General features: G+C 39.9%; 1 long non-coding RNA gene across 1 annotated transcript in view; it reads right to left on the reverse strand.

Moving 5' to 3' along the window:
• Positions 1-1,301: 1,301 nt before the first annotated feature.
• LOC144585850 (uncharacterized) overlaps positions 1,302-23,318 on the reverse strand; it is a 264,465-nt gene continuing 242,448 nt past the window's right edge. Inside the window, exon 2 of the long non-coding RNA XR_013540436.1 lies at positions 1,302-6,881. This is a non-coding gene — a long non-coding RNA (uncharacterized LOC144585850). The remainder of the gene's footprint in view (positions 6,882-23,318) is intronic.

Raw genomic sequence — 23,318 nt, forward strand, 5'->3', positions numbered from 1 at the left:
CTAACTAACTAAGATGCTGGACAAGAGATTTGAAGATACCCTGAAATGCCAGAAAGACAAACAAGTAGATTCTAGACCAAATCAAGCCTGAACTATCAATGGAGGCAAAAATGTTGAAACTGAGGTTGTCCAACTTTGGGCACATAATGAGAAGGCAGGATTCTCTGTAAAAGACAAGATTTTTTTGGAAAAGTTGAAGGAAAAGAAGAAGATTAAATATAAGATAGTCTCCCTTGTAACCTACAAGCTTGAGTTTAGAAGGTCTGTAGAGGATAGATCCTTCTGGAGATCTCTCATTCATACTGTTGGGTCACCATAAGTCAGAGGTGACCTGAGAAGATGGGGAGCTGAGCTGCTTTTCATCTTCATCAAATAACTGTGTGGACGAAAACAAATTACCCTGAAAAATTTGGAATATTTCAGGGAAGTTATAATAAGATTATTGTGTCTTAAGGAATGTCAGTTAAACTACAGCCTGAAGGATTCAGTGTTAAAGCATTAACTTTAGAATGTTACCTACCATACAGAAATCAGTTTGTTTGTTTGTTTGTTTGTTTGTTTATTTTTATTTATTTATTAGATTTCTATTCCACCCCCACCAGACAAAGTCTACTCAGGGCGGTTTCCATTAGACATTATAAACTAAAACAATTAAAACAGTTCAAAATAATAATGTTAGTAATGCTCAAGATGGGAAAACAGAAAATTTTAATAAGAATAAAGTCAAGTATTGACAGGAGGGAAGGCCTCCCTGAAGAGCCAAGTATGTAATTTGTTCTTAAAAACACCCAGCGAGGGAGCCAGGCGGATCTCTGATGGGAGGCTATTCCAGAGCCGAGGAGCCACTGATGAGAAGGCCCAGTTTCTTATTCTTTCTTTCTGGGCCTCTCTCAGCGTTAGTAGAATGTTATCAGCTAGACATGTCTCCAGGGCTATCATCTGCTAACGAAAAGGATACAGATCATTTTCTTAAAAATGCTTCTTAGCTGTGTATTAAAAAAAGCCAGCTACTATAGCATGTTGATGACATTAAAGCTATGGATCAGTGGTGCTTATAGATTACCATTGAACATGCTGGAAGAAGGAATCACATAAGGAATTCAAATCTTTGGCTAACAATTCTGCTTAAGAACTACCAAATTTATTAGCTCAATAATTTTCCCTTTGATTATGGGTATTTTTATCTTTCTGTGGTTTTGCAGTAATGGCGGCTAGCACGTCAGGTCCACCTAAATGCAAGTGACTTCTCAAAAAAGTGTGTGTATGTGTGCGCGCGTGTGTGCGTGTGTGTGTGTGTGTAGTTTTGTTTTTGTGAGCAGAGAAATCTGGGCTATAATTCTCCAAGACAATGGGAAATTCTCCAACAGTTTCTTACAAGAGTTCAGTATTAGCATTTTCTGTAGCTTGGTCCATGTCTGCTCAGCTGTCACTTTAAGTGATGGCTACAGTACAAGTGTTTGACATCTTGGTCCCTTCTTATATTCTCGACCGTGCCCTCAACCTAGTGTCATTTTGTGGTACTGTATATGCAAGGAAATAGCAGCCCCCACCATCATTGTAGTGAAGAAAACATCAGCAGCATGGGGCCATATGGAAATGGTATTTCAAAGATACATAGATGGGAGTGAGGAAAATAAGCTCTCTGTGTACAAAATGGAGCAAAGCCCATGAGCCAGTTATGCCATCCTACCAGAGACTATATAAACCTCCTGTATTTGATGCATTTTTCAAATTGCACAAATTAAAAAAATTAGGGGGGCTGTCACTTGTCAAGCAGCTGGCAAGGCAGAACACATGGCTGGTGGGCTGTGTTCAGCTTTATGAAGCACAAATTGTACAAGACTGCCTTAGTGCTTTGGCAGAGAAAAATACATTTTAAAAACAAGAGAAATGCACATACAAGGGTAGGGGAATAGTAACTTCTATGCCCTGTTTAGACCTCCAGACTTGGAGTTCATATACAGAGGAAAGCTGATGTGTAACCTGTTCACTCATTTAGATGTTCCCTGGTTCACTCATGTGAATTGGAAATGTAAAGCGAGAGCTACAGTAGTTTTGCCATAGACAATAATTCTGAGAATGACAGGTTATCCTGTGGAGCAAGGCTGGGTGCCATCTGAAAATAAACAAACCCACTGCTGACAATACCAATTTGATCTCCAATTCATCTGTTTCTGTATGGACTGTTTTGCTTTTCCATCTTGTTTCTATGAAGCACCAGAAAAGGAAGAACAATCATATGCACTATCTGTTTAGGAAATGCCTGTTCTAATCATGAGATGTTTTGAAGGAATGTTCCAAGCTTCAGAATATTGTTTCACAACAAAGCTGCCAAAATCTACCTTAAAAGAAGTTATCTATGAAAGAATATCAAATTTTAAGTAAACCAGGAATTGACTTGCAAGTCATGAAAGCTCATGCTGAAATAAATTTGTTAGTCTTAAATAAGCCACACAACTCTTTTTTCTGTTTTGTTTCATTTGCATTCTCATTGATAATGCAAAATCCTTTCAAGAATGATACTAGTAAAGGGAAATTGTGGAAATACACACTGAGATAGACTCAAAAATGCTACTCAGTGTTGGACAGATTTTATGACCCTACATGCAGCAAGTGAGAAGTGTATGTAACATTTCCTCATGACATGCCATCAAAATCTGTATTTTCAGTCCCACTGTGCAAAGCCTCGGGATATTTATTTATGATGGCAGCCAATGGTTTGGATCTCAGGTAAGGAGAGGAAACATGGATGCTTTTGATAAAGAACGGAATGCAGTCAAATAGACTGAGGTTGAACCTAGACAAGACTGAGGTCTTGCGGGTGGGCGGCCCTGATGTCAGTGGTTTGGGGAACTCCCTCTCTCTTTTGGGGGGGGGTGACTCTCACCACAAAGAATTTGTTTTGCAGTCTGGGGGTCCCAGCGCTTACCATGAATACCAAGGTAGCATCTGTGGTTCAATCTGCCTACTTACACCTTCAGCGAATCACCCAGCTGCATCCCTATCTAGACATGGGGATGCTCACCATACTGGCCCATGCATTCGTAGTCTCAAGAATAGACTACTGTAATGCTCTCTACATCAGGCTTTCTTTGAGACAGATGTGGAAGCTTCAGATGGTCCAGAACACAGTGGCCAGGTTATTAATAGGGGTGAAAAGATTTCACCATATTTCCCCCACCCTGGCCACCTTACACTGGTTACCTATCCACTTCCACATCAATTTCAAGGTACTAACAATAGTACATATACAATACTACATACCTATAAAGCCCTAAACAGTTTAGGCCCTCAATACCTGACAGAGCGCCTTCTTCCGCCTAGTTCTACCCATATCACCTGTTCCAGTCAGGCCGGGTGGCTGAGGGGCCTAAAACCAACAGAGGTCCAAAGGGAAAAAAACTAAAAATCAGGCCTTCTCGGCAGTGGCCTCTTGCTTCTGGAACAACTTACTTGCAGAGATCTGCCTGGCCCCCTCTCTGAAGGCCTTCAAGACCAATCTGAAGACAAGGCTATACAGGGAGGTCTTCCGTACAGCCATCACCTAACCTATTTCTTTTCTTTTTTTCCCCTCTCTTTCTTTTTCCATCTTGGATTCCGCGATTAATTCAGATTTTACCTTTAGTTTATTTTTTATGCTTTATGTAAACTACCCAGAGTAGACATGTTCTAGATGGGCGGTTGTTGTTGTTTAGTCATTAAGTCGTGTCCGACTCTTCGTGACCCCATGGACAAGAGCACGCCAGGCCCTCCTGGGTGGTATATAACTTAAATAAATAAATAAATAAATAAATAAATAAATAAATAAATAAATAAATAAATAAATAAATAAATAAATAAGCTTGGAAATAATGGATTCATATTGTATTAGCCTTAACACTGCAATCACTGCTTTTTGAGAACAAGAAAACCAGTGTATCTAATCTTCTAAAAGTAAGGTTTTGCAAGTGACATCTTCTTCTATGCCTCCTCATTTCTACTACGAGGCTACTGCTGTATTTGTGGGCTTCTTCCTTTCCCAAGAGACTGGAGCTGCAGGGGTCAGCAGTGGACATTGCTGTGTCCTCCTCCTTTTTAGATGGCTGCCTCCATTACCCCTTTTCTCTGGAGGAGACAGGTGGGGGATTCATGGGCCACAACCAATACCTTGGCATCCATCTCCATCAATTCAACTCCAACTCATCCTGCCTAGGCTGGGTGCCAGGGCCATGTGGCTGATAGTGGAGCAGCACATTGCCTCCTGTTTCAAACAGAAGGAGAACTTGGGCTGCTCCTGAACATCCTGGTGAGTGACTAAGAAACTAAAATAATGAAAAGGACAAGGATGTCTCCATGAATTAAAGAAATAACTCTTCAATGCAAAAAAAAGCGTGATAATGAAAATAATCTGAGAAGGGGACGGAAAGCAGTTTTAATGAACTGTCTGTTTCATTTCCCCCCACATTATAACATTGCAAGTATGGGTTCTTGATAAATAATGAACTAAAACAGAATTGTTGCCCAGCACACTGGATTTTTGAAGCACTTAAGGCTTGCTAAAGAACACATAAACAATGGAAGGGAAAGGAGAAACAACTACATGTTCATGTAACTTACGACCTCTCCTTCAAAACACCATGATTGAACAGTCCATGGTAAAGCATGTCTCATGATTAAAATATGTTGCTTTTTATCTATCAAAGGAAACTTAAGAGGAAGAAAGAACCTGTTTTGTCCTTGCATTTCTGATGCCAGAATCCACAGGACGTTTTGTATGGAGACCAATTTCTGCTCCAGCAGCTTTAGAGTAGTGTTCCCAGCTTAGCAGCATGCTATTCCCTGACACTTCCAATAGACCACTTCCAGGTCAGTTGATGGTGGAAACTGCACGAGAGGAATCCAAGTAGATGACTTTAGGGTCAGAGCTGAAAATGGCAAACCAGGACACAAGACCTATTTCTGGGTGGCTGAATAGCTGATGAAACAGTTGCTTTGCTGCCATTCTTGCTACAGCTCACATCTCACAGACGTTTGGAGTATATGGTCATCAAATTCAACCCCCTGCGTGACACAGTAATGCAAATCAAAGTATATCTGACAGATGCTTGTCTAATTTTCTTTTGAGTTTGTCAGGTAGTCAGACAGGAGAGTCTGAAGTGAGAAGTTAGTTAGAGAAATTAAGGGAGGCAGCTGAGAGTGTGGAACTTATAGAGAGTTAAGTGTGAAACAAGTTATTACAAAACTACTGAATACTTTAGTCTTTGAAGAACATGTTTATGTGAACTGTAACCAATAAACCTGTTTTATTCAACTTTACACTCAGCATAGACCTCAGTCTTTCTAATTAAACATTGTTTAACACCATGCCTGCAATTCTTTCCTATTTGTATGTACTCTTCCTTTGTGGACTGGCTTTCCTTTCATTTCCTATATGTGTACAGTGGTGCCCCGCATAGCGAGGTTAATCCGTTCCGGATTAACCTTTGCTATGGGAAAACATCGTAAAACAGATCAAAAACCCCAACTGGAACGCATTAAACTTTGTTTAATGCATTCCAAATGGCCCAAAACTCACCGTTCTCCGATGTTTTCCCTTGTTCCGGCGGCCATCTTGGGTGTACCGGCGGCCATTTTGAGCGTCCTGGTGGCCATTTTGGGTGTACCGGTGCCCATTTTTTGTGTTCTGGTGGCCATCTTGGGTGTACCAGTGGCCATTTTTTTGTTCTGGCGGCCATCTTGGGTGTTCCGGCGGCTAATTTTTGTTCCGGCGGCCATCTTGGCTGTACCGGCACCCATTTTTTGTGTTCTGGCGGCCATTTTGGAGCCGCAGAACAGCTGTTCCCCCATCGTAATGCGAGCGTGCCCTCGCATTAGTGATGGGGAAATCCGCATCGCAATGCGGATTCATCATTCAACGGTGCACTCGTTATACGAGGCACCACTGTACTTTTTTTTGTTTTCAGGTTCTCTCTGAACTTTTTGTGAATCCACATTTGTCTTTTTTGCAATTGTCTTTTTTTCTTGCTGGAATTGTTTGTAGTTTTGCCTTTAGAATTTCCTTTTTTAGAAGCTCCCACTCATCTTGGATTTTTTTCCAATTGGGATTTCCTGCCATGCAATCTTACCTATCATTGTTCTGAGTTTATTAAGATTGGCTTTCCTAAAGTCCATCATATATGTGAAGCTACCCTCTGAACTCAAGAAGAACTTTCCCCAAGAATTCCTTTTGCTTCCCTCCTGCCAAAAAGTCATCACTACGGGTTAGAATCAAGTCACGGATAGCCAATCCTATAGTCTCTACCTCCACTCTTTGTAGGAGATAATTATCCACAACACAAGCCAGGAATTTCTTGAAAGAGCCATGTCTGGCAGAATTTGTCCCCCATCAGATATCAGGATAACTATGACATCATGTCTTTTCAAAATTCTTGAAATTTGTTTTTGAAATGTTTCATCTGCATAGTCTCATTAGTTGAATAGGTGATCATAGACTACAACTATCACATTCTTTTTGTTTTTCACCTCAATTATATTAATCCAGATGCTCTCAAGGGCACAACCAGACTCACCTTCCTGTACTTCTATGCAGGAACATGCATTTTTGATTTCCCCTTTCTATTCTTTCTGTTCTTTTGGAACAATTTATATCCTTCAATTTCAGTACTCCGGTTATGGAAGTCATCATAGCAACTTTCAGGTATCTCTATCCTCTTGTTTGTATATAGTCAATGGGATCTATGGCCTGCTTTCCCCATACATAATTGTGAAGGTTATTATTGGGCCTCATTATTTATTTATTTATTTATTTATTTATTTATTTATTTATTTATTTATTTATTTATTTATTTATTTATTTATTTATTTATTTATTTATTTATTTATTTATTTATTTATTTATTTAACTGATATGCTGCCCACAAAGGTCTCTGGGCGGCTTACAACATTTAAAATACAATAAAAAGACAAACCAATTAAAACGCAATTAAAATATATGCTCTAAAAATTGCCATCAGGACCCACAACTGATACTATTTAAATTAAAAGCCTTTTGGAACAGGAAGGTTTTGACCTGGTGCCAAAATGTCATCAGCCTTGGCGCCATACGAATTTCAGTCGGGAGGGCATTCCATAATCTGGGGGCAGCTGCCAAAAAGGCCCTTTGTCTACAGGGCATCCCTCTTATCTCCTTAAGGGACGGCTCTTTCAAAAGGGCCCCCTGGCTAGATCTTAATTGCTGGGTAGGTTCATATGGAAGGAGACGGTCATTCAGGTATCCAGGACCCAACCCATTTAGGGCTTAATGTCAAGACAAGCACTTTGAATTGGGTCCGGACAGCAACTGGTAGCCAATGTAATTGAAACAGAATCGGCTTGATATGTTCCCTAGCAGCCCCACCACTCACCAGCCGCGCAGCTCGATTCTGGACCAGTTGCATTCGCTGGACCGTCTTCAAAGGCAGTGGAGTGTAACCCCATTCAGGGCAGGGAAATGGCGCTAGAGCTGCTTGGTGTGTTATTATTGCGGATAAGCCTTCATCTATCTTTACCTCTGAACTTGTGTCTTCCTCCCCTTTCCAATTCAGTATAAAGCCCTCCAGATGAAGTTCTTCATACTGTGACCAAACACATTCTTCCCAGTTCTTGTGAGGTGCTAGTGGCAGTCCAACTTCCAGAAAGCATAGCCTGTGGTGGCCCCAAAATCTAATTCACCCACATCAGCATTCACCTGGAGTATTTTGCTTTTGCTTTTAATTCCTCTTCTGGATACTGGTAGGATGAACAAGAAGACCCCCAAAACCTTATTCTTTCTTCTCAGAGCTTCAAACTCTGATGTAATTTCTCTGTTGTTCCTCTTGGCTGTGTAATTTGTTCCTACATGGATAAGAAGAAAGAGATCTGCATCTGTGGGTTTTATGAGTGATGTCAACCTTTCCATCACACCCCTAATCCATCCTCCATGGAAACAACATACCTTGTGGGTCCACGGATCTTCCTGGCATATTTCAGTTTCAGTCCCACACAATAGGAAGTCTCTTACTACAACTACTCTTTGTAGTCTTTGGGTTCAGTGACTGCTTGACGAAACTTCAGCTTCTCTCATGTCCTCCTGCAGGATCTTCCTCTGCATGCTGTCTGCCAGATTTCTCTTCAGGGATCAGAGAGCGGTTTTACAGTTCCATTGTGAAGAGCTTCTTCTCCTTATTTTACTCCTAACTGTGAAACTTTTCAATGGTGCTTCCTCCACTGTGTTTGTTCTTTCCCCAGCATTCTCCTTTTCTGCTTTGTCTTGCTGTTCTTCCACCTCCAGTACCTCTCTTGGCTGCTGCTACTCAAAAAGTTCCATCTATGCACTCTTCATCTGCTCTTATAGCTTTAAGCATGGCCGCTCACTGCTACAGTTCTTTAACTTTTTCTTCCAACAGTGGTATCATTTCCCACTTGCTGTGTGTGTGTGTTGTGTTGTTCTCAGGCATGAAGACAAACGTTGTACACACTTCGTAGGTCACCACCACTGAAGTGTTTCTTCCCTCCACAATCCCTGCTACCTTTTCACCTTCTTCAATTTCTCTCTGAGTGCCCTTTCCTTTGTCTTTTCTGGCTTGAAAGATGCCGGGAAAGTTTACTAAGATACAACTCTCCGCATTTGACTCCTTGGTCTCTCCTTTTCTTTTGTCTCTTCCTCTAGTAGACCCTTTCCTTACTGCCTTTCCTTACTACCTCTCCCCTGTCAAACATCTGTTAGCTTTCCTTATTAGTTTGCTCTGGTTGCTCACTGCTTCCGGTTTGTTTCAGTTTATTTCTCTGCTGTATTCTGTAAGGAGTCAGCAAACAGAAAGGCCCTCCCAGTACTTACAGCTGCTACGTATAGCCCCTAGCATTTATCAGGGTATACTGTTTCCTTTTAAAAGCTGAACACACAGTTCTTCTTAATGGGCAATTTTCAACTGATTATTCCAAGACACTTCCTGGTGTTAATCAAAATCACTCACATTTGTCTTCTTGCTCTCTTTTGTCTTTTTTCTCCAGTAGACCCTTTCCTTACTACCTTTCCTGGCTCTCTCCTGTTAAACTCCTCTTTGTGTTCCCTGTTTGCTCTCTCTGGTTGGTTGCTCCCTGGGATCTGTTTTAGTTTTATTCCTCTGCTGTGTTCTGTTAAGAATTAACAAACGGGGGTGGGGCGAAGCCTGTCAGCACATCTGACATGAGGGAAGTTTTCTCAGGCCCTAAGTTGCTCTGGGACTTCCAGACTTCACTCAGCCTCCCAACTCTGGATTGCTGCTGTTGTGACTTGTGCAACAAGAAGGATCCACAATCCTGTTGCTAATGCTCTATTCCCTAAGATGCTCTGAACTGCATGACAGGAACAAGTCCATGCACTTGTGACTCTCTCCCCAGTCCCCTCCTCTTACCCCTACCTTTCTTCTCATGGTGTTCAAGTATTTACTACTCGAATAAAATTGTCTCTGTTCTGAGCTGGTGAACACTGGTGTCAAACTGAGAAAGTGTAGAAATTAGTGATCAGGCTTTTAACCCATCTCTCACATAGAAATCAAGTTTTTTCCCCTTCTTTAGCACTGCACTCTGGAGAATGAGAGAAACACAGCACTTTCCTCAGATTCCAGCTGGTGTCCTGAGACTTGGCAACTATGCTTCAGAGGGAAGCCTTCTTCAACTCAAGAAAGCATCAGAATTGACCCAAGATGAGCTGGAAGGAAGGAAGGAAGGAAGGAAGGAAGGAAGGAAGGAAGGAAGGAGAGAGAGAGAGAGATGTCTGGTAGGCAAGAGGACTGCATTAATAATCTAAACATGCTCTACAGGATATAAGATACATTCTGATAGTTTTACACAGTCATACAATATGCTGAGAAAACATACTGTCTTTATATAACTCATTAACCTTTTTTAAGGTTAATGTGGCATCAATAAAATATTCTTATATTCATGCCCAAAGTTTAAATGTTCTATTAGTTTTAGGCCTATTATTTATCACTGTGGCTCAATTAATCAATCAATTGTTTATTTATGGTCAAAGACCAGCAATATATTACAATTAAAATATAATTTCTAAAACCTCAAAAAACAGGTGATCCATTATAAAACATTAACTTCCATGTTAACATTTTCTTTTTAAGACATCTAACAACATAGTAATCAAGCACATATAAAACACTGCAGTTCAAGTTTAAGCTTTACCAGCTATCAGTTTAATTCCAAGCCTCCCTGTTTTCATTTGCAGCATTTCTGTTCACCTTGACCAATTGTCTTGTAGTGGTTCAGGTAGCAGGAAAATCAATAAATGTGTTGCCATGACTTTACTCTTCATGTACAGGTTTCTCCTGGCTAGGAAAGAAAAATCATATAAATACATTAGAAATATGTACCATCATGCCTTTCAGGTTACCATTTAGCTCTTATCCATTCAATGATAAGAGTGCTTCTGTTTGCAATTAACTGAGGAAAAACACAAACAAAAGGCAAGGATGGAGGCTAGTCTTTCATAACATATTTTACCAGGCTAATGCATTGTCTGTATTGTTTTCATTAAGAGACTCTGCTGGTAGAAAAGATTTCAAATTTCAATCGTGCACAGAGCACAAAACATGTGTTGTTATTTCTTTTTTAATGGATATACATTTTTTATGAACTTCAACATTTTAATTATAATTTTGTCATGGTCTCTACATTCTATTGTTAGCTGCCATCAGCACTATTTCTAATGGAAAGGCAGGGCATCAGTTCAATGCTGTATATAAATAAATATCCATTCATATGTGTTTTACAGCAGGAAACTGAGGTGGTGGATGGCAGACAGGACACTACATCATCTACATTGCCTTGCGTTATGACCTGGGTGGCCTTCTTATCTCATTTCCCTGGGCAAAAACATCTAAGGTGGATTAATCCAGGAAACTGCAATTTTTTAAGGGTCTCTCAGTGAGTTTCCTTACTTAGTCGGATTTGAAAAAAGTTTTAATGTTTGTAGCTTGGGGGATATTCTAGCCATTTGTTATTTTTTTCCTTTAAAGGGTCCATAACTCTCTTGATTTCTCACAAAACTATGTGAGATTTGGCAACTTTGTAGCTCTTGTGGCACTGGTGATTCTTGGAAGCATTGAAATCACTATCAGTAAAATGCCAGTGCGATTCTTGTCCAAGACTGGAAAATAGAGCTATCAAAATGCAGTTCAACTCTTCTCCATTTCTATCATACCACCATATGCATTTTTATTTTTATTTATTTCTATGTTACCTTTCTTCTGGCAGTGAGACCCAAGATGGTTCAAAAAACAACAAGAATTAAAAACAACATAAAAGCACAACACTTAAACATTATTAAACTATTAAACAAGGGACATCATATACAGTTCTCCTTGTGCTGCACAATATCTCTCCCTCCCTCCCTCTCTGCCCCCCCTTGCATGCAAATTATCAAATCACTCTGAAGTGATTCAGACTGATCCAGATTGGCTTTGGACACCATTCAGACTAAACTGATCAGTCAGCACAATTTAAAATTCAAGATTCAAGAAAAATAGGCAGCACAGCTATTAAACCATTTTGTGGCACTCCAGATGGGGACGAAACAGAGTAAAGGAAAGTTAGAATCGTGATAATTGTCCTAAAAATGTCAAGGCATTATGGCAGGGATGAAGAATGTCTGGCCTTTAGATCAAATTTAACATATTAGTCCTTTCCATGTGATCTGCAAAGGTCTCAAGTGAATGTCCTCCTTTCACCTGAAGACTCTCCTCTCCTGAAAACCCCACCAGTTTAGACTGAGCCATGGACTCAATAAATAGTTTTTTTCTGTGAGGGAAGGCAAGAAGATATAAAGCTTCAGACCCATCTGGTACCAGTATAGCTGATGTAAATAACTCTCTTGCTTCGTTCGTCTGCACAAGAACAGAAAACCACAATAATTTCCCCTTCACCTATAAGAAGTCATTATATTTTCTCTTGCTTTCAACAAGAGGTCTTGCAATTTTTAGAATGTTTCATCCAGAAAGCACCTGTGAAGCTGGAGGTAACACAGGTGCAGAGGCACACTTGGTTAGTGAAAAAGGGGAAAGCCAAGCTGCATTGGGACATGGGGGAGCCAATAACCAAAGTCCAAGGAGTAAGAGAACTGTCAGGATGTCAATCAGCGTCTGGACATAAATCAAGATCATAATGGTTCAAACATTCAGGTAGGAAACAGGCAAATGTACAATCACAGAGGATTTCAGGTCAGGTAATCAATCACAAGAGAACAAGAAGTGTAGAGAGTGGGAGCACAGAAGCAAAGCTGACCAGGAGCAGATGCTATTTCTTAGCACTGGAGGGATGTTTAGATTACAGTGTGGATACTTCCCTTATACCAGCTGGCATTAAACAGCTATTGAAGATTGTTGAAACATTTTTTGCTGTGGACACTAACATTGACCTAGTTGGGCTTATCAAGGGCTGAGGTTTTATTTCTGTCTGGAGTCTTCTCCAGGCAGATCATGTTCTACCTTGGGTGTCCCTGGAGTTGCCCGCTGGAGCCTAGAACTGTATGGTTTTGAATGTACTGAGAGGTTGCACACAGCGTAGTATAAAAACACACAGAGAGAGATCATGAATGGCGTTCTCCTTGGTGTGTGCCAGCAGTTGAAATAACATCCACTTAGTCTTGATAAAACTTTAAAATGTTTACTGTATAATATATGTGTAGAATAAACAAAAATATATTTGTACTAGATATGACTTTTATGCTTGAGAAACTTATAACTGTTTCATAACACATTCTTATCAAACATAGGATCAAACAAGTTGTCAGACTAACAGTACAAGCAAACACCTAACAGTCAATACCTCACAGACTACACAGACTACTTCTAACAGAATAGTAACTATCTTTTATTTTTCCTGTCTGTCTGGCAGTTAACCCACTTCACCACCATCAGCTAACACCAGACAGAATTAAATTGGTTACATCGTTTCCAACATGTAAATGGCACAACTGAAATTTGCTTGTATATACATACAAATATACACTTATATATTCTGATGTGGGAGGTGTAGTCTTGCGGTCAGTTAGGCTTTATATGGGACATGGCACAAAAAAACTTACACCTCTCATGAAGACCTAGGCCTTGCAGGCAGCACCGGGGCCATTTCCTTTTTCTACAAGAAGTAGTCCAGACGCAGTCAGTAAGATAAGGCGTGTTCCAGGTAAGTGAGATGTTGTTGTTGTTTAGTCATTAAGTCGTGTCCGACTCTTCGTAACCCCATGGACCAGAGCATGTGAGGCCCTCCTGTCGTCCACTGCCTCCTGGAGTTGGGTCAAATTCATGTTGGTAGCTTTGATGACACTGTCCATCCATCTCGTCCTCTGTCATCCTCTTCTCCTCTTGCCCTCACACTTTCCCAACATCAGGGTCTTTTCCAGGGAGATTTCTCTTCTCATGAATTGGCCAAAGTATGGGAGCCTCAGCTTCAGGATCTGTTCTTCCAGTGAACACTCATCTCAGGTGAGATGTACATGGTACATTTTAAAATGCTGGTGTGTATCTGTGGACTGAAGCTCTCATAATTCTGCTGGAGGAATTCCTGGAGAATTCTGGGATTTATATTATTTTTAAAAAAAGGGGGGGATGTACCTCTAGCTGAAGCTCACTGTGGAAAACATTCTCTGATTTCCAAATACCTGAACATATACAAGCTCTATGGCTCATTGCGAAATTCATTGAAAGGCTCAATCCAAACCTGGAGCCTCAATACTACAGTCCTCTTCTCATTCTCATAAGTGTAGAGCTAAACCTGAAAAAGAGCTTGATCTTGCTGACAAAAAACAAAACAAAAACACACAGTTGTACTGGGTTCAATTTTTAATAAAACAATTTAAATTTTAATTACATGCACACACAGAGCACTGTGTCAGGGGAGCAAGTTTTAATTCTCCTTTGTCAGAGGTCTGTTTATTTTGGGGTGGATGTGGAATTGATTGATGTGAATGCCCCATCTGCTTTAAAAAAAAAGCCTGCTACATTACAGGAATTTAAAAAAATTGTCAAAAAAACTGACAGCCCCCCCCCCACATACTGTTTGCCCCTTTGCCTGTCAGCTCATCTCCCTCACTCGCTCTCCCTCTGGCCATCCCCTTGCTTACTCCCCACTCCAACTCCTCCCACCCGTGCCCCCTGCCCTCTCATCCTCCTTCCCCTCCCTTTCCATTCTGTCCACCTTCATGCTCCCATTGGATCCACTTGGTAGGAGGTGGAGATGGTGAGGCAGCAGTGGCTCTAATAGTGGCAGCAGAGAGCCCGAGATGGTGGTGTTGAGCCTGAGGCAGTAGTGGAGGTGATTATGGCAGGATGAGGACACACACACCACCATTAAAGCTTTGGATTCCGGCTAAAGTCCAAATCAAACAAAACAAAACAAAATGATCCCTCTGCCAGTTTATTCTGGAAGTGGGAACAGGTTAAATGAGAACTTTCCCCAGAAATGGAGGTCTCCCCACATGCTCAGTAGCCTTGAAAAGTGGAGGCCACTCTTTCCTTTAGATTGAGGTCTGCACAGCTAAAAGGTAAGATGAATGGAGCAGGAGTAACCTACTGGTCTGCTCATACCCTGTTTCCCCAAAAATAAGACCGAACCTGAAAATAAGCCCTAGTATGATTTTTCAAGATGCTTGTAATATAAGGGATTTCACTTAGCTACCCCTAAAATAAGCCCTAGTTAAGTGAAACCCTGCCCTCCACCATTGCGCAGCAACCAGAAGATGAAATGACTGTATTTGAATAAATGTAGATTGTTGTACATGAAAAAAAATCCCCTGAAAATAAGCCCTAATGCATTTTTGAAGCAAAAATTAATATAAGACCCTGTCTTACAGTATTTTTGAGGAAACAGGGTAAATTCAGATTACTCTTTTAGAGAATGTCTGAATAGCACTATTGTGTAGGGCAGTGGCTGAATATGTAGCAGTGCTGCATTCTGCTGCCCTGACACTTCTGCGCTTCTTGCAAACCTTTCCATTTGAATTTGGAATACAGTCCTATTAATTTATTACCATAAAATGCAGAATCTTTTCAATGTTTTAAGGCTCAAAAAGAAACCACTGCTGATATAAAAGAAGATACGAGTATTCGCCATAACTAAAATTTGAGTACAAATGTCTATGTTTAATTGCTGTGTTTACTTGTGTAGTTTCTAACACCACATCAACAGATTGTACACATCCAGGGGTAAGTTCAAACCTACACTTCACAGAGGTCAGAATTTAGCTGTCTAATTGCTGATGAAAGAAACTACTTGACTCAAGGTTGAAAGCATTCATAATTACCTGTTATTATAGCCACATTTGTCCATGTTGTGCGTTAAACATATTTCAAAATTATAGCTGTTACTGCCATTTGGTCTTACTCAACCTCCCTTTTTAATATCTTTATTTATAAGAAACAGTTTCACCTATTGAGCTATATAACCACACTGTTAAGTAAGTGACTGAGAAGTCATTCAATTGACACACTCTTTGCAAAGAATAATCTCTCATCATTAATGTATTGATACAAGGCCATTTCTTTTTTCAGCCTTGGACAGTTTCATGAATTGTTGTCCGTTCCAAAAATTAATAGCATTGATTCATAGTGGTTGTTTTCCTTCCAAGACAAAGATTAGCATTATATTAGGTGGCAGCTGTGTCTCAGCAGAAAGTAATTTTACTTCTGTAAGCTCAGGCCTCTTCTTGGATGCACACCTTAATGTGGTGAAGGGGTTTGAGTGTGTCAGTGAAGATGAGAGAAATTCCATTAGGAGGCCAACTCCATTACAAACCTGGACTCCCAGCAAGGTCACCCAAGGTGGAGTATTCACATCAGACTGAATGAGGCATCAGACTAAGATACATCACCCTCTACAAGGCAGCTACTGGACAGCAGTGGCAGCTGGCAGTGACACTGGTGGAGGAGGCAACAGCGATGACACTCAAGCTGACTTTTCTTAGTACTCTTTTGTGTCAGCACCATTTTCTTTGCAAGCCTCAAATGTTTTTGAACTGTTTAAAAGTTGAATTTTATTCTTACTATATGCTTAATTGTTTTTCAAATATAATATTTATAGAGTATTTTTTATTTTTATTTTATTTAATTTATACCCAGCCTATCTGGTCGGTGAGGACCACTCTAGGCGGCTAACAACAGTAAAATGATACAATAACAATATAAATAAACAATTCTAATTAATAAAAACACTACAATACATTACACAAAATTCAAAACAAAACATTAAAGAGGAAAGAGGGAGGTCAAGAGGAATGTGATGGAAAGGCCTGCCCAAACATCCATGTCTTCAATTGCTTCTTAAAGATACACAGTGACAGGTCTCAAAGTCAACCTAAGGAATTGTTCATCGCAATTCAGTGGATAAGTTGTTACAGGATCAGATTTAGCAAGCAACATGTTACAAAGGAACACAGCTGAGTTAATTGAGGCAGCTGTGTGACAACCAAGTTGATTGGTTCATTCAAGAATAAAACTAGCCAAGCTTGCAGACACAAACTGTTGGGTAGTTTGGATAGTTTGGGTGGTTGGTTGGTTGTTGTGTTGCTGGTGATCGTGTTGCTGAGAGCTGTATATTCTGCATCGTTGAATGAAGACTTGCCATATTGCAAGGAGAAGATCCTGGGAGAAGACTATCTCTGTGGTGAGAGGAGAAGACTTCGTGGATGCTGGACTCTTTATATTGGTAACAATATTTGGTTACTGAAACTGTAATTTACCATTGCTAACTGAGGAACTACTGTGAATGACCAGGACTGTATAAAGACCAAGAGAAGCTGTATTTACCCCTGTATATATGGACTTTATTGTAAATAATATTTTCAACATTACAACAGTGTCTGTTTGGTTTCATCTCTGAGCAGTTCACTTCACCATTACGCCCCCTGGCGTAGTCTGGTAACGCAGCACCTCTGTCAATTGGTTATGGGCCCAGACAGCGCACCAGACTGCATCCAGGTACAAATTTAAGAAGTTATTGAAGAAACTGCTGAACAGAGAGAGCCAAGTAGTGTGGCTACAGTCTGTGGTAAAAATGGCCAACGAAATGTCTATGGCTGGACTGTGCATAAAAAAGTTGAATGGGGAGAATTATGCAACTTGGCAGCAGAAGGTTCAGTTGCTATTGCAAAAGGAAGCCTTATGGGACATTGTAGAAAATCCCCCAGCAGTCCTAAATGAGAGGAAAAAGAAACTAAATGCAAAAGCTCTGGCTATTATTGGGTTAACTCTAGAAGACCGTCTTCTTATCCACCTAAGAGGCCAAAACTCAGCAAAGAAGGCATGGGAGGATTTAAGGAGACTCTTCGTAAGAGATAACGTTGGAAGCCAGATTCAAATTGCCAGAAAACTTTTTCGAACTAGACTGCAAGCTGGAGGGTGTATGCTTCAACATTTAGAGGCAATGAAGTCAATGTTGATGGACTTACGAGAAAAGAACATCACATTTACAGAAATACAAGAAGCATTTATTATCCTGTCTTCATTAGATGAGTCATATGATCAGCTGGTGACCAATTTAGAAATTCTTCCTCAAGCAGAGCTAACAGTAATTAATATAACTAGCAAACTGTTGGAAGAAGAACAAAAGAGAAAAGATAACAAACAGCTCCGAGACTCCAAACTCACTAATCACCGTGATAAGCTGAAAGAAAGTGAGGAGGAGGGGGACACAGCTGCAAGCATTCATTCTGGAAAACGCTGTTTTTCCTGTGGCTCAAGAAAACATCTGATGAAAGACTGTAAATTTAAGAAAGGAAAAGAAAAACAAACCAGACGCAAGAGAGAAACACTAAGCCTGACTGAGGAAATTTATAACTCTGAACAGGGAGAAGAGTGGATTGTCGACTCTGGAGCAACTGCCAGCATGTGTAAGAGTAAACAGCTAATATTTAACTACCAACCTGTATCCAACCAACAAGTATGCTTAGCAAATGGTGTTAGTGCTAAGGTACTGGGAAAAGGTAAAGTGAAATTGCCTTATATTGCTAGACCAATAGATGTTTTACATGTTCCAAATTTGAAGCATAATTTACTTTCTGTGAGTTCATTAGCAAAGAATGGGTTTGTTAGCACTTTCTATGAGAGTAAATGTGTAATAACTAGCAAGAACAATGAAAAATTGAATTGCTATGCTAGAAACAATTTATATAGACTAAACTGTACTAGGGCTAACAATGTCTATGAGAACAAATGTATACACAAAGATTGTATTCATTTATGGCATCAAAGGCTAGGACATGCAAACTACAAAACATTGAGAAAAACAATTGAAAACTCAGTAGGAGTTAATTTAAAGCAATGCAATGAATATGTGAATTGTCAAGCATGCCAATTAGCCAAGAGTAAGAAAGCTCCTATAATGAAACATAGTGATGTACAAGTGAAAAATATATTAGATTTGGTGTCAGTTGATGTAATTGGACCCAAAAGTGCATCATTAGGAGGAGCCAGATACATTCTCTCTATCCAAGACCAAAAGTCCAGGTTTGGATATTGTTATCTCATGAAAGATAAAAGTGCAGTACATGTAGAGTTTGAAAAATGGCTCAAATTTGTAGAGCGCAAAACAGGGAAAAAGGTTAAGGTGGTACAAACTGACAATGGAACAGAGTTTACAAATGCCAAATTTCAAGCAATATTAAAGAAAAATGGTATTACTCACAGGAGAGCCGCTCCCTATACACCTACTCAGAATGCCTTTATTGAAAGAAGGGGCCAAACTCTGCAGAATATGGCTGAGGCAATGATTAGGGGGAGTAATCTATCAGAGAAATATTGGGGTGAAGCTACACTTTGTGCGAATTTTTATATTAATATTCTTTGGCACAGTGGAATAAACAACATACCCTACACAGTTTGGACTGGGAGAAAACCAAATTTAAAATTTTTACATGTATTTGGATCTCCTGCATGGGTTCACATCCCAAAAGAAATAAGGAGAAAGGGAGAGAAGAAAGCCAGGTTGATGTATTTCCTTGGATACCAGCAAAATAGGAGAGCATTTAGGTTTGGGTTGCCAAATACCAACAAACTTGTAATAAGTAGCAGTGCTTCATTTAATGAGCACAGTAACTGGGACAAAATATGCAAACCCCCAGAAACAATAATTAAAATGCCTGAAAGAAATGAAAGTAGTGAAGATAGTGCAGATGATAGTGACTCTCAACCAGAGCAAGAAATTAAAAGAGAGGTAGAACCTGAGGAAATGCAAACTGACAAAGAAATTCCATCCAACTCAGAAAGGAGGGAAACTCTCGAGGAGGACAGAGAATTACCTAGGAGGTCTAGCAGAGAGAGAAAAACTCCTGACAGGTACAAGCCTGAGACCTATTATTGTCTCAATGTGGCTGAACCAGAGACATATGATGACATATGCAGTATGCCTGAGAAGGAACAAATAAAATGGAAAGAGGCAATGGAAAAGGAGTTAAATTCATTAAAACAACTGAAGGTTTATGAGGAGGTGAAACTGCCTGAAAAATCAAAAGTAATTGGTTCCAGATGGGTATTTAAAAGGAAGGTGGATGCCGATGGTAATGTGAGGTATAGAGCAAGGTTAGTGGCAAAAGGGTATGCACAAACTTCAAACGACTATGATCAAGTTTTTGCCCCGGCTCTAAGACCAGAGACATTGAGATTTGCTTTAACCTATGCAGCCAAGCATAATCTCATGACCAGGCATGTTGATATAGAAACAGCCTATTTATATGCTGACCTGAAACACACAATTTATATGGAAATACCACCAGGAATTGAAAGTGAAGGTAAATGCTGGATATTGAAAAAAAGTCTATATGGTCTCAGACAAAGTGGCCATGAATGGAACCAACATTTAACTAAAACTTTAAAAGACAATGGTTTTGTGCAAGGAAAGGCTGACCCTTGTTTATTTATAAATGAGAGAACACAAGCTATAATGTTAGTGTTTGTGGATGATTTAGCCATATTCACCAAGGATAAGAAAGAGGCTGAAATAACAATCCAAATGTTAAAGAAACACTACAAGTTGAGAGATTTAGGAGAAATAAGTAACTACTTAGGAGTAGAAATAGAAAGAAGTAAGAAAGGATTTAAAATAGCCCAAAAGAGCAAAATATTAAAACTCCTAAAACAGTATAAGATGGAGGATTGTAAAGGTGCAGCAACTCCAATGAACATAGAGTTTGAGAAAGAAGATATGAATGGCCCAGAATGTGATACTGATGTATATAGATCACTGGTAGGCAGCTTACTATATTTGAGCAGATGGTCAAGGCCAGACATCTCTGTAGCTGTAAACCTGCTATCTAGGAATGTGAGCAAGCCGAATGAAAGGCACTGGCAATCAGCAAAAAGAGTACTTAGGTATTTAAAGGAGGCACAAAATAAAAAGCTAAATTTAGAACCAGTGGGAGAACTGTCTATCACTGCTTATGCCGATGCTAATTATGGTAGTGATTTAACAACCAGAAGATCAACATCAGGCATGACTGTGCATTTGGGAAGAAGTTTGATAAGCTGGAAGACAGCTAGACAGAAATTTATATCATTGTCTTCTGCCGAATCTGAGTATGCAGCATTATCTGAATTGTGTACAGATCTAGTATTCTATAAACAATTGGCACAAGATCTGGGAGTGAATATAAAATCACAAATAAAGGTTTTTGAAGATAATCAAGCTGTCATACAGATGGCGAACTCACCAAATGTAAAAGGCAGATCTAAACACACAGATATCAGATACCAAAATGTTAAGCAAAGTATAGAAAATGGTTTAATTGAACTGGTATACTGTGGAACAGAAAATAATAAAGCTGATTGTTTAACAAAAGTATTGGGGCCAACCAAACATAACAAAGCATGTGAAATGTTGGGAATGATATAATGTATATGAATGTAAAAGGAACTCTGTATATGTTCAAGGCAATGTACAATGTAATTAAATATGTTACAGAATTGCTATAAACAATTGGAGGAGATTGACAGGTCTCAAAGTCAACCTAAGGAATTGTTCATCGCAATTCAGTGGATAAGTTGTTACAGGATCAGATTTAGCAAGCAACATGTTACAAAGGAACACAGCTGAGTTAATTGAGGCAGCTGTGTGACAACCAAGTTGATTGGTTCATTCAAGAATAAAACTAGCCAAGCTTGCAGACACAAACTGTTGGGTAGTTTGGATAGTTTGGGTGGTTGGTTGGTTGTTGTGTTGCTGGTGATCGTGTTGCTGAGAGCTGTATATTCTGCATCGTTGAATGAAGACTTGCCATATTGCAAGGAGAAGATCCTGGGAGAAGACTATCTCTGTGGTGAGAGGAGAAGACTTCGTGGATGCTGGACTCTTTATATTGGTAACAATATTTGGTTACTGAAACTGTAATTTACCATTGCTAACTGAGGAACTACTGTGAATGACCAGGACTGTATAAAGACCAAGAGAAGCTGTATTTACCCCTGTATATATGGACTTTATTGTAAATAATATTTTCAACACTACAACAGTGTCTGTTTGGTTTCATCTCTGAGCAGTTCACTTCACCATTACGCCCCCTGGCGTAGTCTGGTAACGCAGCACCTCTGTCACACAGCGAGGGAGACCTGCGAATCTCAGGAGGGAGACTGTTCCAGAGGTGAGGAGCCACCGCCGAGAAGGCCCGATTTCTTGTCTTTTCCTTCCGGGCCTCCCTCGGCGTTAGGCTCCTCAGCCTCACCTCCTGGCTCGCATGAGTGACATGGGTAGATCTTGGTGGGAGTAGGTGTTCCGCCAAGTATTGAGTATTTTGAAATACATTGTTTTATCTGTTGTAAGCTGCCTTGGGTCCCCTGTTGGGAGAAAGGTGGCATATAAATAATTTAAATAGATAAATAAAAATGCTTGCCTGCGGATCGTGCTTTCCAACCCTCGCCAGCCCTATTTCTGTGACAACATAAGGGCCTATGCCAGTGACATCACAAGGATCCATCCCCAGTGTCATGTTTGGGGTGTGAAATCTCCCAGAATAGAATGTTGCTAACCTGGCAACTCTCTAGATGAGACTGACAGATTTATTTCTAATTTCTTTCTTCATAATTGTCAGGACCGAGTTTGTCTTTTTCACGGCTGCAGCACACTGAGCTAAGGGTTTCAGTGAGCACCATGACCAAAAATCACTTTTGCAATTGTCACAGCTCAGAGAAAACCCAACAGAGGATGTCAAGACCTTCCCCCTTAATTAGCATTTTCCTTGAATATCATCTGTCATTTTGTTGCCAATCCGCCCACACAGTCTTGCTGTGCCATTTCGCTTATGTAGTCAAGCTTATGACAAATGGGATAAAGTGCCTGCAAAGCTTCCCTCATCTAAGGCGGTGAAATATCCACTTCCAGCACAGCCTCTGAAGTCCCTGCCTTTCCCTTGTGTGCATCTGATATTTTATCTTCTTCCATTGCTATAACTTTTTCTTTTTTCTTTAGGACATCATAGTTGAAGTCAGCTACAGGCCATCAAAACAGCCTATAGATGAGGCATTTGGTGAGAAAAAAATGTAACTATCAGTCAATAGTAAGAGATAACAGACAGATTCAGCTGCTTCTGATACTCAGTTTTAAAAGGCATGTTAAAAGTGTAGGCTGTGAAAATAACCCTTGTTTCAAATGAATGAAGCAGCAAGTAGAGAGTCAATTATTTCAGGTCAGGTTGTGATTAACACAGACAAGTAGGGAAAGAACAATGGTGATTTATTTAAGGTAAGGTTTCCATAGACAGTGTTTTGGATTTTTTTGTATAAATATTGTTATTTGAAGAGTAGGCACTTGTAGTATTATTGATGAACAAAGAAAATTCACAGAGAACACGGAGGTAGCAGCCACCTTGGGTGACCTAAACTTAGAATTATTAAATAAAGTTGTTTAAGAGAGAAAAAAATAGAAAAGAGTGAAGGAGAGCAGGCTGTCCCTCAGCTTTTTTTCCCCCCTACAAGGAAAATTATAAGCCATGAAAAGTGAAATAAAATAAAGTTCTTGTGTGGCTCCTCAGAAATCTTTAAAGGATGAGAACACAGTATGAACTTTAGGAAGTGAAAAAGAAAACAAGTTACTAAAGACCAGGATCAGGATCAAAAGAGAGTATCAGAACAGCCAAGATAGAATTCAATTGTTCAAAACACCCTCCATTTTACGAATGTGCAATATTGTGCTTCAGTATCCAGAATTCAAAACACTAGGAAATGGCTTGCTGTTGCTACACAATTTCATTGTACACTGCAAGCAGGAAAAAGGATGCCAAGCTTTATAGAGCAAAGGGCAGCCTGAATTCTGACAATGCCCATGTCAGGAGTCAAGATGGTGTACTGAAT

Source organism: Pogona vitticeps, chromosome 1, assembly GCF_051106095.1.
Source record: "Pogona vitticeps strain Pit_001003342236 chromosome 1, PviZW2.1, whole genome shotgun sequence".
Lineage (NCBI taxonomy): Eukaryota > Metazoa > Chordata > Lepidosauria > Squamata > Agamidae > Pogona > Pogona vitticeps.